The following is a 15,273-nucleotide window of genomic DNA, read 5'->3' on the forward strand; positions in this document are numbered from 1 at the left end:
GTTGATGCCTGGAATCCCATATGGTCCCCATATTACTGTCAGAAGTGATTCCTGAGTGCAGAGTCAGAAGTAACCCCTGAGCATTGTTTGATGTGCACCCCCAATTAATCTGTCCTACTCATTTTCCATCATCATAGTTTCCCCACTTCCACCTTCAAATAATCCTCCTCTTTTGGATTCATCTTCCAAGCTATAATTCTATTTCCCCCCACAAAATTCTTTATGACAGGTATAGCTCATAAATTTCCTCTTTGAATGCTGTCTGATATAACAGATTACATATTTCACCTTGAGTATTGGATATATATTGCATAGCCTTAGGGAAATGTTCAGCCTTTGGAAAACTATTCTGTTAGAACCCACTGGCTGGGATGTTTATTGCATGCTCCATTACCAACATGGGTTAGGTTTTCTTTCCTCAGTGAATCAAACAACAGCTAAGTATCCAAGAGTTTCTTCTATTTCTTCAACCTGACTTGATATTTGCTGATCAGTGGGAACAAGAAAGAAGGTAGCACATGTTTTCTATCATTTATTTTCTTTTTGTCTTGGGATGAAACTTGAACCACAACTAGTGGTACTCAGGAGCTATTTCTGGCTCTTTGCTCAGGAATGAGCCCTAGTAGTACTCAGAGACCATATTCAATGCTAGTGATAGAACTAAGATCAATGTCATGCAAGGCAACCACCTTGCCTCCTGTACTATCTCTCCTACTATTTTCCAGACTTTCTAGATAATTGGATCAGTTCTTGGGATGTAAATACTTGAACCAGAGTAATTTAGAGAATCCTAGTCACCACAGAGGCTTCCTTTCCCTAAGAGCACATTCTTTCAGTCTGATTTCAGCTACTGTTTCTACTCTACAAATTCCTACAAGAGGATTGGCAATCATCACTTTCTGATGGCTTTCTAGAGACCTTAGTGGTAGTTTCTAGGGCTCCAAGGGAATCAATACCTCTAGTTTCAGATATTCTGGAGCATCCTTTGGGGACATTGGGTCTGGGTGTTCCTCTACTAAAGTGCTGATGGGGTTTACCTGAAACATTCTTCAATCAGCACAGTTTTTTGTTTGTTTGTTTGTTTGTTTAGAGATTTTTCAAATCATAGTAAGAGTAACTTTTTAATATGTTCTTCACACCTCATATTACTGTTAGGAGAGCTTCAACTTTCAATTTTCCAAATTCTTAACTTTTCACAAATTAAAATTTTACTTTAAGGACACAGACAACACTGACAGAGGAGAATTGGGTCAGAGTGATAGTATAGCAGACACAGCACTTGCCTTGCACATGACTGACACAGGTTCAATCTTTAGCATACCATATGTTTCCCTGAGCCAACAAACCCTGAACACTGCTGAGTGTTGTCCAAAAATAAATAAAAAAAATAATGGAAGAGAATTGAGAGTTAAAATACCATTCTGACATTTACTCAGCTGATTTTGTCCATGTAAATTTTCTATTTTATCTATGAAATGTCCAAGTATAATTCTAAATTTCTCAATCTCTCTTTTTTTCCCATCATTTTTGCTTTATATATTTGAAAGTTCTTTGTATTTTTGGCTGTGGAGGGAGAAGATCTCAAGTAGTGTGGCCTAGAGTTTCCTACAGGAACTTATCAGTCAGTCTGGCTGGCAGTGCACTGGAGGGGCCCATGGGTGTCATGCTACTTGGACACTACAGTACTGGAGATTTGCCAGACCATTCCATCAGTGCTGGTAGCTTCCAGAATCATACTTTACTTTGCTTGAGGGCTTCACAGATGCACATGTTAATGATCGAGGGTCCATATGCTGCTGTGAATTAAACTGAGGTTGGCTAGATGCAAGTTCTATCTGCTGTTATATCTCTTCAACTCCCTCTATATTAGTTATAATTGAGCAAACATGTAATGTTTTCTTTACCTTTTTGAGACACATTCAGAAGTGCTCAAGAAATACTCTGTCTCTGTACTCAAAGACCAGTCTTCATGGTACTCAGGGGACTACATGTGGTGCTGGGGATTGAACCAGGGTTGGATTCATACAAGGCAGATGCTTAATGTTGATATTGTATCACTGGAAATTATTTTTTAAGGTAATAGTATTGATTTTGTTACAAGATATAAAAGTCTGACATATAGGAATTGAAAATTTAAAAAAATTTTATAATTTCAAATGATTTACTTTTATTTTTTAATATTTTTATTTAAACATCTTGATTACAAGCATGATTATGGTTGGGTTTCAGTCATATAAAGAACACCCCCTTCACCCGTGCAACATTCCCATCACCAATATCCCAAATCTCCCTTCTCCCCACCCTACCACCGCCTGTGCTCTTGACAGGCTTTCTACTTCCCTCATTTATTCACATTGTTATGATAGTTCTCAATGTAGTTATTTCTCTAACTGTACTCACCACTCTTTGTGATGAGCTTCATGTAGTGGGCTGGAACTACTAGCCCTCCTCTCTTTTGTTTCTGAAAATTATTGCAAGAATGTCTTTTATTTTTCTTAAAACCCATAGATGAGTGAGACTATTCTGTATCTATCTCTCTCCCTCTGACTTATTTCTCTCAGCATAATATATTCCATGTACATCTATGTATAAGAAAATTTTATGACTTTATCTCTCCTGACAGCTGCATAATATTCCATTGTGTATATGTACCACAGGTTCTTTGGCCATTCATCTGTTGAAGGGCATCTTAGTTGTTTCCAGAGTCTGGTTATTGTAAATAGCGTTGCAATGAATATAGGTGTGATGAAGGAAATTTTGTATTGTATTTTTGTGTTCCTAGAATGTATCAGCTGGATCGTATGTAGCTCAATTTCCAGGTTTTGGAGGAATCTCCATATTGCTTTCCATAAAAGGTTGGACTAGACGACATTCCCACCAGCAGTGGATAAGAGTTCCTTTCTCTCCACATCCCACCAACACTGCTTGTTCTCATTCTCTATGATGTGCGCCAATCTCTGTAGCATGAGATGGTATCTCATAGTTGTTTTGATTTGCATCTCCCTGATGATTAATGATGTGGAGCATTTTTTCATGTGTCTTTTGGCCATTTGTATTTCTTCTTTGTCAAAGTGTCTGTTCATTTCTTCTCCCCATTTTTTGATGGGATTAGGTGTTTTTTTCTTGTAAAGTTCTGTCAGTGCCTTGTGTCTTTTGGATATTAGCCCCTTATTAGCCCTGATGGGTATTGGGTGAATATTTTCTCCCACTCAGTGGGTGGCTCTTGTATCCTGGGCACTATTTCCTTTGAGATGCAGAAGCTTCTGAGCTTGATATATTCCCATCTGTGTATCTCTGCTTTCACTTGTTTGGAGAGTGCAGTTTCCTCCTTGAAGATGCCTTTAGTCTCAATGTCATGGAGTGTTTTACCTACATGTTGTTCTATATACCTTATGGTATCAGGTCTGATATCAAGGTCTTTAATCCATTTGCATTTTACCTTCATACATGATGTTAGCTGGAGGTCTAAGTTCGCTTTTTTGCATGTGGCTAGCCAGTTGTGCCAACACCACTTGTTGATGAGGCTTTCCCTGCTCCATTTAGGATTTCTTGCTCCTTTATCAAAAATTAGGTGATTGTATGTCTGGGGAACATTCTCTGAGTACACAAGCCTATTCCACTGATCTGAGTGTCTGTCTTTATTCCAATACCATGCTGTTTTGATAACTATTGCTTTGTAACTTTTAAAGTTGGGGATAAAAATATTTTTTAACCAAAAATCTGGACTTGCGGTGCTGGAGTACTAGCACAGTGGCAGGGTGTTTGCCTCGCAAGTGACTGCTCAGAATGGATGCGGGTTTCATCCCTGGCATCTTATATGGTTAACTGAGCCAGGAGATATTTCTGAGCACTGAGCTAGGAGTAACCTCTGAGCATCATTGGGTGTGCCCCCCAAAAAACAAACAAAAAATATTTAGACTTGTACATAGTTGACCCGGTTTTATCCCAGGCACCTCATAGGTCCCCTTGCACTACCACTTTTGAGTGTCTAGCTAGATATTATTCCTGAGCAATCTGGATGTGTCCCAAAACCCCAAAATAAAAATATTTAGTTTTTTTTTACAAGATTGTTACAATTGTTTTTATGTATAAAGAGAGAATGTGAGTATATGTAAGAGAGAGAGATAGTGAATGGTAGAAAAAACAAGAGAGGGACAGAGAAAAAAATCTCTCTGGTGTACCATTTGAGTAATAGTTTAAATAAAATGCCAGAGCATATAAAACAAATAACTGTCTGACTCTTTCTTCACAGCATGCACAAAAGTTAATTCAGAATGGATTAAAGAGCTTCATATCTGAACTTAATCCACAAATACATTGAAGAATATACAAGCAGAGTTCTTCATACTATTGAATCTAAAGATATCTATAATAATTCAATATAAATGGAAAAAAAATAAACAAATGAGACTATATCAAAGTAAGTGACTATGAGAAGGGATGAAGTTGGAGAGAGGTAAAACAGGACAAAAAAGAAAATTATGAATGAAGGATAAAAATTAGACTTTTACTGATTAACTTAATGTAGTGCATATATTTTAATGACATACTCCAACTTAAATATTATAATCACATTATGTTAATAAAAAGTAAACACTCAAGGGCAAGAGTGATAGCACAATAATAGAGTGTTTGCCTTGCACGCTGCTGACCCAGGAAGGACCCGAGTTTGATTCCTGACATCCCATGGTCCCCAAACCGGCCAGGAGCAATTTCTGAGTGCAGAGCCAGAAGTAACCCCCCAGTGCTACTGGGTGTGGTCAAAAAACAAACCAAAAAAAGTAAAACTTAAATAATGTAAACTAAATTTAAAAAATAAATTCACAATGAGACCAGAGATATAGGATAGAAGGTCAGATATATAAAATACATAGGTTTGATCCCCAGTACCACATAAAGTCTCCCAAGTCCTGCCAAGACTGATTCCTGAACATAGAACCAGGAGTAAGCCCTGAGCACTGCCAGGTGTGACTCCCAAAACAAAACAAAAAAAAGTCACAATGGTGTTGAGAGGAAGTTTGAAGAGCTTGAAGCCATACCTTGCACATGTGGTTTTCATGTTGGATTCCAGCACCACTGGGTCCCTGCAGCACTACAGTGCTGGAAGTAACTGAGCTGTCAGGTCTTCACCATTGTGCTGAGTATTATTAGGGTGGTGTCAGTCCCCCCAAACACCTCAGTGGAGGCTGACAACTACAAAATATCAATTATGAAAATAATTTTTAGTAAATGAAGAAATTTTTTAATTTGGGGATATACAGCTAATTTTCTCATTTGCATTAATGTGATTTTTGTAAGAGAATGTCTTATTTTGAGGAAATATACACTATAGTATTTATTTCACAATAATAGTGAATGATTGTGATAAATAAAAAGGCATTTTCCAATATGTGAAATATGCTAATATCCATGTTGTAGAAGATGGGTTAAGAATTTATGATTGTTTTTGTACCATTGTTTAAATACATTAACTTTATTTTTCTATATGCCAAAGTTATTTTTTTCTTTTTTAGGCCACTTTCTTTTTTTTTTTTTTTTAAATATGGACCACTTCACGAATTTGTGTGTCATCCTTGTGCAAGGGCCATGCTAATCTTCTCTGTATCGTTCCAATTTTAGTATATATGCTGCCGAAGAGAGCACTTTAGGCCACTTTCAAAATTGTGTTCAGGGCATCATATGTGGTCCCAGGGATTGAAATGGAATCAGCTGTGTGTAAAGCAAATACCCTAACCTGGTCCCCCAAATTTCCATAATATACAAAATAAAAAGAAAAAAATTAAAGTTTAAGAATTCACATGAAGGCAACACATGATTTACAGAAGCCTGTGATGAATCTTCATACCAGAGAAGTGTCTCATTCTAATTATAAAGGAACTTGAAACCTGAAAAGTTAGACCTCCTCATGGTGGATACACTTTCCTCACAATAAAGACAGGATTCAGTGACTATGTTTTAATTCTAAGCCACCAAGCAAGTTTCAGAAGGACCTTCCAGCTTTTGCTAATTGTAAATTAATCAGCTCTCCAGTGCTGAGAAGTACTCTTTTCTCTGCACCCCACCCAAATTCCCCAGTGTTTATCCCTGGGGCAGTATGACAGTTTATAAAATTCAGAGCAGCTCTTAGCAAAGATGACTTACTTAGTTGGTGTGAGAATAGAGCACTGAAACAATTACGTTATTGAGTATAGTAGTTGGTGGAAGGTAGGGCAGTGGAGTTCAGTGATTGGGTTCAATACTAGCCTCTGTCACTTTGCCAATGCATCAAAGAGCTGTCTAAACCTTTTTTTTGGGGGGGGGGGGGTTGGGCCACACCCGGCATTGCTCAGGGGTTAATCCTGGCTATCTGCTCAGAAATAGCTCCTGGCAGGCTCGGGGGACCATATGGGACACCGGGATTCGAACCAACCACCTTAGGTCCTGGATCCGCTGCTTGCAAGGCAAACACTGCTGTGCTATCTCTTCGGCCCATGTCTAAACCATTTTAAAATGAATGTATGTGAAGATATTAACAGCACATACTTAGACTCATGAAAATTAAGATGAAATGCTGTCTATTGATATGCTGTAAATTATCTTCGCTGTTAAATCCTTTGTTGGGTATTTGTGAATCCAAGAACAGTCCCCAGAATGAGAAATTACTTCCCATCCCCTTGTCCCCTTTCGGGGGGAGACCTTGGTAATATTTATCCGCAGCAAATAATAATCCACACAGACAAGAAGGATAGGGTGTAAAAGATTGGGCAAAGAGAGCGAGAGAATCCTCTTGCAGCCTGCAGCTTTCGCAAAAGGACCCTTCTCCCCTGTCCATCAAGCTATTTGTTGCCAACTCCACAGCACCCCACCTGGAAGGGCTAGGTGGGGCAATAGTCACAGAACAATCTTAAGGAAATACTTTTATATACAACAATTCCAAGAATAATCTTATGGAAACTTTTTCATATACTACAATATGCTACCTAGCAAAGGGAAATCCAAATATTTTAAAGATGATCATGATAATGACTATTACTAACTGAAAGGAACAATATGTTAACAATTAAAAGTTAATGGTCTTCAGAGTTTTCATAGCTGGAGATAAATTTTGAGCATTCATCATCAAGTTTTTGTGACTCAACTGCAAAATACTTGAGTATAGGAGGCCCCGGTTTCAATCCTAGCACTCAAAAATAGATTTATTTAACTGTTGCCAGGAATCGGAAAATGTCTGACATTTCAGTTAGTGACTAATAATCAAAAGCAATTCTATAATAAAGATATCACATACTACCAACTTCTTTATAGATTTAAACTCTATATTCTTTCTATAGGTCAGTGTTCTTCAACCAGTGATTTTTGCAGTTGTAGAAAGGTTGAAAACTGCTGCTATAAACTGCAATGAGGTCTTCATTAAAAACCCAGACATAAGTTAACATGTTAGAATTGAAACAGTGTTCAGAATGTTAATATACAGTTTGCCCTGGTTCTGGCCACAAAACCATTTTGGATCTCTATAAGACATTTAGAATTCACATATTCTGTATATCTACCAGAAAAAAATTATGTGTTATCAATTAATCTTTTTTTTTTTTTTTTTTGGTTTTTGGGCCACACCCTGTGACGCTCAGGGGTTACTCCTGGCTATGCGCTCAGAAGTTGCTCCTGGCTTCTTGGGGGACCATATGGGGCGCCGGGGGATCGAACCGCGGTCCGTCCTAGGCTAGCGCAGGCAAGGCAGGCACCTTACCTCCAGCGCCACCGCCCAGCCCCATCAATTAATCTTAAATGAAGATTCATTCCTTCTTAAGTCAACTCTCTCTTCTTCTATGGTATATACTAAGCAGGCAACAATGAGTTCTGAGACCTAAAGAGTAATCTGAATTTCTTATCCAAGATTACGTCACAGGGTTGATGGCTGACAGAGAAAATATAGCTAACCATGGTATTTTGGATCAGGTAAAGTGAAGGATATTTTCCCTCTCTTTTGAAGGTTATTTAGAAGTTGATGGGTATTGTCAGTCTTTAGTGAATCATTCTTGGCGTGGAGATCTGGCTCTGTAATATAGCACTGCTTGGAATGACAGTGCTACTGGTCATCAAGGTTCCCTGGTAATTGTTAGGGTCCACCATGACAATGCCTGATTCTGTCAGGAAGGCGTATGCATCTCTGGAAATAACATAGGACCTTACTTCAGTTCTCTGAGCTATATTTCTAGCTGAGTGACAACATTTTGAATGGTTTGGAGGTCTGCCATTAAGGTGACAAGATCTGAGTAGCTTCAGAAAAATAATTATGTCACTGTAGTAGTGAACACAGCTACTTTTAGATACTAGGCTCTTATAAGTTTATATTAGTGCCTTTATACATTCAAATATTTTGGTTTTTTATTGTAAAATTAAGTTGGACATTAAAACTAAGTTGTTTTGATAAACAGAGAATATCCTTAAAATTTATTGCCCAGATAGTGACATTGAAAAAAAATGTTTTAAGTTACATAGCCTCAATAAATGTGCTTTTTTTCTTTTTCTTTTTTTCTTTTTATTTTTAAGAGGCAGTTAGAGAATAGAGAAGGAAGTTCCAAGCACAGACCGGCAGGGAGCCAGTCTGTTTCAACCAGTCCTCCTTCACCTCATTGTCCTGGGCCAGAGCAGCCTTCCAGCTCAATGAGCGTCCCGTAGCAGCCTGGCTTTGTTCAGCCTCACGCATCCCCAGGTGCACCCGGTCTTAACTCAATAAATGTGCTTTTATATAATAACTTTATTTTATTTATTTATTTATTTATTTATTTATTTATTTATTTATTTATTTATTTATTTATATTTTTTGTGGTTTTTGGGTCACACCCGGCAGTGCTCAGGGGTTATTCCTGGCTTCAGGATCAGAAATTGCTCCTGGCGGGCATGGGAGACCTTATGGGACACAGGGATTCGAACTGATGACCTCCTGCATGAAACGCCTTACCTCCATGTTATCTCTCCGGCCCCATAATAACTGTATTTAAGCATCATGTCTACAAAATTGTTCATGACTGAGTTTCGGTAATACAACATACACCACCCTTCAACAGGGTACATTTCCAGCCATTAGTGTCCCCAGTTTTCGTGTGTGTGTGTGTGTGTGTGTGTGTGTGTGTGTGTGTGTGTGTGTGTGTGTGTGTCCCTAGTTTTCTTCCCAGTCTCTTCTACCCTCCTTTCTACTGGCTCTGGTACAGGTATTTTACCCCCCCTTCTTATTTAACACTGTGGTTTGTACAATTGCTAATGAAGGGATGTCATGCATATTACTTTATCCTCTTTCAGCATCCAGGTCTTGTCCAGAGTGATCAGTTCCAACTATCATCATACTGAACCAAACGTTCACTATCCTAACTGCATTCACCACTCTTTATGGCAAGTTTCCTACCGTGGACTTGTCCTCTTGACCCTCTATTGTCCTCTATTGTCGCTGGATATTATTACCATACTGTCTTTTTATTTTTTCTTATGTCACACAAATGAGTGATATTATTTTATGTCTATCCCTCTCCCTCTGACTCATTTTATTCAGCATAATAACCTCTATATCTGGGGCAGGAGAGATAGCTTGGAGATAAGGCGTTTGCCTTGCTTGCAGAAGGACGGTGGTTCAAATCTCAGCATCCATATGGTCTCCTGGGGGCGATTTCTGAGCATAGAGCCAGGAGTAGCCCCTGAGTGCTGGTGGGTGTGACCCTAAAACCAAAATAATAATAATAATAATTTCCATATCCATACATGTCTAAGTAAATTTCATAATTTAATTTTTCTTAATAGCTCCATAGTATTCTATTGTGTAGATGTATCATAGTTTCTTTAAATACTCATAGGTTTTCAGGTACCTGGATTGTTTCCAGATTCTGGCTATTGTAAATAGTGTTGTGTCAAGCATAGGAGTGCAGAGGGCATTTTTGTATTGTGTTTTTGTGTTCCTAGGGTATAACTTTAGGAATAGTATTGCTGGATCATATGGGTGCTCAATTTCTAGTTGTTTTTTTTTTTTATGACATTGGACTTTTTTTTTTCTGGGCCACAACTGATGGTGCTCAAGGCTTATTCTTTTTTGTTTGTTTGTTTATTTATTTTTTTTTGTTTTTCGGGCCACACTCGTTTGATGCTCAGGGGTTACTCCTGGCTAAGTGCTCAGAAATTGCCCCTGGCTTGGGGGGACCATATGGGACACCGGGGGATCGAACCGTGGTCCTTCCTTGGCTAGCGCTTGTAAGGCAGACACTTTACCTCTAGCACCACCTCGCTGGCCCCTGGCTTATTCTTGATTGTAAATTCAGAGATCACTTTTGTTAGGGATTGAGAGACCATATATGGTGATTGAGTCCACTACATGCAAGAAAAGTACCCTCCCAACTATACTATAACTCTGGTTCCTCAACTTTGTTTGTATAAATCTGGAGGATATATTCCAAAATATTTCAATGAGATGAATGTGCTCCCCTAAAAACAAGTAAACAAAAATGTTGACTAGTACTCTCACTCTGTTCTAATATCTTTTTTCTTTTTAATTTTTTTTTTGTGGGGGAGTGTTAGAGCCACATTCTGATGTGCTCTAGCTTACACCTAGTTTTGTGCTCAAGAATCACCTCTGGCAGGGCTCAGGAAACCATATGTGATGCTGGCGATTGAACCAAGACAAGCCATATGCAAAACAAGGGCATTACCCATTGTATGAGTTTTATATTACATTTTCAATTGGAAAAAAGATCTAATTACACAGCTTGACTGAGTATAGCTAGGAGATATTTCCAGCTTTCTCCTCTTCCTCCAAATTTCTGGGTGGCCTATTTTTTTTCAAATCTATTTGCATAATAATTTATAATTTAAAACAAACTTGAGTTATAATTAATTGCTAATAGCTAAAACTTATTGGAATTTGTAATCTAGTGTCTCTGAGCAATAGAATAGACTCTAGAACCCAGAAGTAAAGCCTTAAATAATAGATAATTAATTTATAGCAAAGAAATGAAGAACTTAAAGTCTCAAGAAAGGGAGTTCTCTTTAAAGTAAATGAGTGGTGCAGGGAAATTTGGTTGATCACATGTAAATTAAAAAAATGAGAATCTGTCTTACACAGTGCTCAAAGCTCACTAAAATGGGTTTAAGACTTAGACAAACTTTGAGTCCATGAAAGACATTGAGGAAAGCATAAGCAAAACACTCTATGATAGTGATTTCAGTTGTACTTTTAGTACTTTTAGTACTTTTCAGTTGTAGTTTAGTACTTTAGTGTACTTTAGTGATTTTCAGTTGTAGTTTAATTCCACAGTTAAGGATAACAAAAACAAATAAATAATAAGATTAGGGGCCCTAGCAATAGCACAGTGGGTAGAGCATTTGCTTTGCGCACGGCCAACCCAGGTTCAATCCCTGGCATCTCATATGGTCCCCTGAGCCTGTCAGGAGTAATTTCTGAGTGTAGAACCAGAAGTAAGCCCTGAGTGTTGCTGGATGTGGTCCCCAAAACAACAGCAACAAAAAAAAATTATACCAAACTAAAAAGCTTCTTTATTGGAAATTATTAACAAAACAAAAAGACATTTGTCTAATGTAGAGAAAATATTTGCACACTACACACCATAGAAAAGAGCCAATATCAAAGATTTATAAATAGCTCTTAAAAGTCTACACCAGAAACCAAATAGCCCTTTTAAAATCAAGGGAAGTGCTGAACAGACACTTCACCAAAGAAATACAAATGAACAAAGGCATATGGGAAAAAAAGGTTCATTATAGCATAATCCAAAAACTTCAATCAAGATAACAGATATCACTTTATACTTATGAGAATTCCTATATCAAAAAAGCCAAAACCCACATCATTATTAAATAGGATTTATCCCAGGAATGCAATGATGACTCAGTAAATGCAAATCAATTAATGTAATAAACCATATCAACATATGATTATATTAATATATGATTATATTAATGAGTATATGAATATATTAATGCAGATAAAGCTTTTGACAAGATTTAACATTCATTTATGATTAAAACCTCTCAACAAGATTAGGATATATGGTAAATTTCTAACAATATTAATGACCATTTACAACAAACCTACAGCCAATGTCACACTCAACGACAAAAAGCTAAAAGCCTTCCCTTTAGGATCAGGTACAAAAGATAAATGTCCACTTCCACCACTACTACATAATGTAGTCTTGAAATCACAGAATTAGACAAGAAAAACTAAAGGTTCCAAATTGTAAAAAAAAAAAAAAAAAGAAGAAGAAGAAGAAGAAATATCAAACTATCACCATTTGCAGATGACTTGATACTATATAGAGAAGATCCAAGAAACCCCACTAACAAACTTAGAAATTATAAATGGGAAAGTTGCAGGCTAAAAATATTTTTAAATCTCCTGAATTTTTATATACAAACAAGGCTAGAAGAGTTGAAGATCAAAAAGACTACTCCATTTAAAATAGCTCCTAGAGGGCCAGAGTAGGGCCAAAATAGTACAGCAGATGGGGCACTTGCAGATGACTTGACAATATAGAGAGAAGATCCAAAAATGCCACTAACAAATTCTTAGATCTATAAATCATTGACATCCCATTTTAAGCCCTGCCTGGAGTAATACCTGAGTGCAGAGAGAGTAGTAAAACCTGAGCATGTATGAGTGTGCCCCCCCAAACTAAGCCAATAAATAAAATAGTTCTCCAAAACATTAAAGACTTAAGTATCAATATAGGGAATATAGGAATTATAAAAACTATTCCACAAGTAGGCAGACAAAAGTTCCAAGAGTGTGCATAGAGATAAGGAAGAAGTCAAGTTCTCACTGTTTGCAGATGTCATGATACTATATTTAGAAAACCCTAAAGACTGTCAAAAAGCTTCTAGAAACAATAGATTCATATAGCAAACTGGCAGGCTACAAAATTAACAAGCAAAAGTCAATGACCATCTTATACACTAATAATGATAGAAAAGAAATGGACATTAAAAAACAATCCCATTCACAGTAATGCAAATATCTTGGGGTCAACTTAACTAAAGAGGTGAAGGACCTATATAAAAAAACCCACAAAAGCCTGCTTCAAGAAATAAGAGAGAGCACAAGGAAATGGAGACACATACCCTGCTTATGTATTGGCAGGATTAATATAATTAAAATGGCAAAACTCCCCAAAGCATTATATAGATTTAATTGCAATCTCTCTAAAGATACCCATGACATCTTCAAAGAAGTGGATCAAACACTTCTGAAATTTATTTGGAACAATAAAAACCCATGAATAGCTAAAGCAATCCTTGGGGAAAGGTATATGGGAGGCATTACTTTCTCCAATTTTAAATTGTATTACAAAGCAATAGTTGTTAAAACAGCATAGAATTGGAATAAAGACAGATCCTCAGATCAGTGGAATAGACTCGACTATTCAGAGAATGTTCCCTAGACATACAATCAACTAATCTTTAATAAAGGGGCAAGAAATCAAAAATGGAGCAGAGAAAGCCTCCTCCACATGTAGTATTGCACAACTGTTTAGCCACTTGCAAAAAAGGGAACTGAGATCCCCAGCTAACACCATGCACAAAGGTCAAATCAAAATGGATTAAACCTTGATATCAGGCCTGAAACCATAAGGTATATAGAACAACACGTAGGTTAAACACTCTGTGACATTAAGACTAAAGGCATCTTCAAGGAGGAAATAGCAGAGATAAACAGATGGGACTATATTAAGCTGAGAAGCTTATGCATCTCAAAGGAAATAATGCCTAGAGCATCAGATGAGGAGCTAATATCTGAGACATACAAGATATTGACAGAACTAAACAAGAAAAAACATTTAACCCCATCAAAAAAACAGGGAGATGTAATGAACAGGCAGAATTAAAACTTCCATGATAAATCCTCATATAAATAATTAGTCAATTGATGACAAAAAGTTGAGTGCATGAAGTGGAGCAAGAAAAGACTCTTAAACAAATGACATGGGAAAGACTGAATAACTACTGGTATAAAATTAAACTAAATTTATATCTCACATCATACACAAAAATTAATTCAAAGTTGACAAAAGGCATAAAATGTATTGAGGAAAACATAGTCAGAATATTCCAGTATCTTGGACCCGGAGAGATAGCATGGAGGCAAAGCATTTGCCTTGCATGCATAAGGACAGTGGTTTGAATTCCAGCATCCCATATGGTCCCCTGAGCCTGCCAGGAGCGATTTCTGAGCGTAGAGCCAGGAGTAACCTCTGAGCGCTGCTGGGAGTGACCCAACAAACAAAACAAAACAACAACAACAACAAAAAAATTTTTTTTCAGTATTTGTTCATCAAAGGGATTTAATGACCTGATTCCACCAGAAATGGTGCAAAGACAAAGATAAACAATTTGGACTATATGAATTATAAAAGTTTCTGCATGTTAAAATAAATTAGAACTTAAATTAAATGACACCCAATTGACTGGGAGAAGATATATTCACATAATACCTTGGATAAAGGACTAAAATCCAAAACTTATAAAACACAAAGTTCAACAACAAAAATTCCCAATCTCCATTAAAAATGTTGAAAAGAGATAAATACTTTCACAAAAAAGAAATATGGATGGTCAATAAGCATATTTTAAATGTTTATTATTGCTTAGTATCAAGGAAACATAAAACCAGTGAGGTGCCTTTGCAGTGCATATTTAAAAAATAAAACTCAAAAACAGGGCCAGAGAGACAGTACAGAAGGTATGGTTCATAGAGGCATATGTAGAAGGACAAAGACATTTTGATCTCACTCATCTGTTATAAATAATCATTGAAACCAAAGATATGGACATTATCTAGGGTACTTGAATACAGACTTGAGAGTGCCAGGTTTGTAGGGAGGAGGTGAGAGGAACAAATAACTTAACTGGAATTAACATGGTTACAAAGGAGAAAAATCTGCAGCCCATGGGTAGTAATAAAGGTAATGCATTAAAACCACAACTATCAGTGAACAAATGATGGCCCAAGGGTAGAAATAAAGGTATGTTAGAGTGAAGGTGGCATGGTGGCAGGAGTGAGCATTAACTTTATACATCAATATCTAAAACTTAAATACTATTTTGAATCTATCACTAAATATCATTATCTATCTATCATTAATTATCAGTTTTATTATATATGATATAATAATATCACTATAATTTTAAATGATGATCCATATCAATTGCACAGGATAGAGTATATCACTCTGCCAAGCATTTTTGAAATTTAACAATATTGTTATTATTTATTACACTTTCTTTTCTTGTACAAAT

The 15,273-nt window shown here is 36.8% G+C and overlaps 1 non-coding gene across 1 annotated transcript; it reads right to left on the reverse strand.

Annotated features, from left to right (window-relative positions):
- Nucleotides 1-5,536: 5,536 nt before the first annotated feature.
- Nucleotides 5,537-5,643, reverse strand: LOC126005703 (U6 spliceosomal RNA). Its single transcript, XR_007494742.1, has one exon. It is a non-coding gene; the product is annotated as a U6 spliceosomal RNA (small nuclear RNA).
- Between the last annotated feature and the right edge of the window lie 9,630 nt (nucleotides 5,644-15,273).

The sequence above is a fragment of the Suncus etruscus genome, chromosome 3, assembly GCF_024139225.1.
Source record: "Suncus etruscus isolate mSunEtr1 chromosome 3, mSunEtr1.pri.cur, whole genome shotgun sequence".
Taxonomy (NCBI): domain Eukaryota; kingdom Metazoa; phylum Chordata; class Mammalia; order Eulipotyphla; family Soricidae; genus Suncus; species Suncus etruscus.